Source organism: Lolium rigidum, chromosome 5 (genome assembly GCF_022539505.1).
Source record: "Lolium rigidum isolate FL_2022 chromosome 5, APGP_CSIRO_Lrig_0.1, whole genome shotgun sequence".
NCBI lineage: Eukaryota > Viridiplantae > Streptophyta > Magnoliopsida > Poales > Poaceae > Lolium > Lolium rigidum.
This window is the reverse complement of record NC_061512.1, coordinates 40,267,376-40,268,856: the sequence shown is the minus strand read 5'-3', so window position 1 is coordinate 40,268,856 and position 1,481 is coordinate 40,267,376. Positions and strand designations below refer to the sequence as shown.

Below are 1,481 nucleotides of genomic sequence, written 5' to 3'. Positions count from 1 at the left end.
GAGAAATCGATGTCTTTCTTATTATAAATGGGAGTTGGTCGTTTGATACTCAACGCATTTTGGTGGTCGTCATTGAATACATCGTGTCCCTCTATTTCCTCTCAGCTAAAATTCACCGTCCGATCCCCCTGTCCGCTCGTGGAAGCCTCCATCTGGAATTTTGTCTTCTCACCCTCGACTCTGTTCTCTTCAACTCGATCCAATCGCGCCGCCATCGTCTCTGCCCCCTCTCACGGCTGGTCAGCCTCCGAATCTCAGGTGGACGCGCAGGATCAAAGCGTCTTCCGGTCGGCCGCCATGCCTAGAGTTCTCGCCGCCGCCGACGCTGGTTCTCCCCCGAGTCCCGCCGCCAAGACCTTCCCGCACGCGCAGGCGGCGCCAGCGAGGGCGCCAAAACCGGCGACGCCGTCCGTGGCTCTGAGGCGGTGGCATGAGGAAACATGCGCGTGCTGGCGACTTATGGCGACCTGCGTCGGCGGATGCGCTGTGGTGATGGCTTCACACGCAAGGGCAGGGGAACTGCAGACATCACGAGCGTAGTTCCGCACGTCGCCAAGATCGGCGCCTAGATGGAACCGCCGCCGCCGTACCCCCATGCACCGCTCGCCCTGTCCCTAGGTTTTTCAGGCGGCCGTGATGAGTCAAGATTGCTATGTTGGTCGCCTTCCAAGCTGACTCTCTTCTACCTGAAACCTGCCCGACGTGCCTCTCTGCAAAGCTCGCTGTATACCCCTCACGCCCACCCTGGTAGCTCATGGCAGAGCTTCTCCTCTGACATCCGCACCTCTGAGCATACTACATCTCAGGTTAGCAAGAGTTGCGTATTGCATAAAGAGACAAATGAATTTGATGTTTCATGTATTCCATAGAGGAAGAGAAGCTAATGCTTTCTTCACCCTACAGTAGTATATGTTACTAACTTGTCATGTCATTTGTACTACAATTTTGAAATCTCCTGCATCCCATGTTGACGTCATGTCCTGTTAAGCTACGTGCTTCAGTTTTTTTATTCACCTGCAGCTCCGTACCTATATATTATATAATTAGGATACAGGTAGAGCCCCAAAACTCTGTTTAGAGAAGGATTAACTACAGCTTGCGAGCTGAAATGTGTAGAATTTATCTATGTGATGTAGGCATACATTGATCACGGATCCATGATATTCAAATATTATGGTGATTGGGGACAATGTTTTTCATGCCATGAAGAACTCGATGCCAAATGCAAGTTTGCTAAAATCATCATCATGAGATGAAGCTCTGACGTTTAATAGGTACAGTTTGGAAAGTTATATGTAATTGGCTTATTCATCTATTGAATTTACACTTCGATGCCAAGCTATAGCTGAACTTGCATTTACAATTTGAAGACTATTCCAGTGGTTACTAAGGAGCAGCCATTGCAGAAAGAAGGTACAAGACAACAAATCTCTGAACATTATGCAGTGGAAGAGGCTGCAAAATTGCTTAACAAGTTTTGG

General features: G+C 49.0%; 1 long non-coding RNA gene across 1 annotated transcript; it reads left to right on the top strand.

Annotated features, from left to right (window-relative positions):
• Positions 1 to 755: 755 nt before the first annotated feature.
• LOC124655248 lies at positions 756 to 1,481 on the top strand. Its single transcript, XR_006988613.1, has 3 exons — positions 756 to 806; positions 1,137 to 1,274; positions 1,371 to 1,481. It is a non-coding gene; the product is annotated as an uncharacterized LOC124655248 (long non-coding RNA).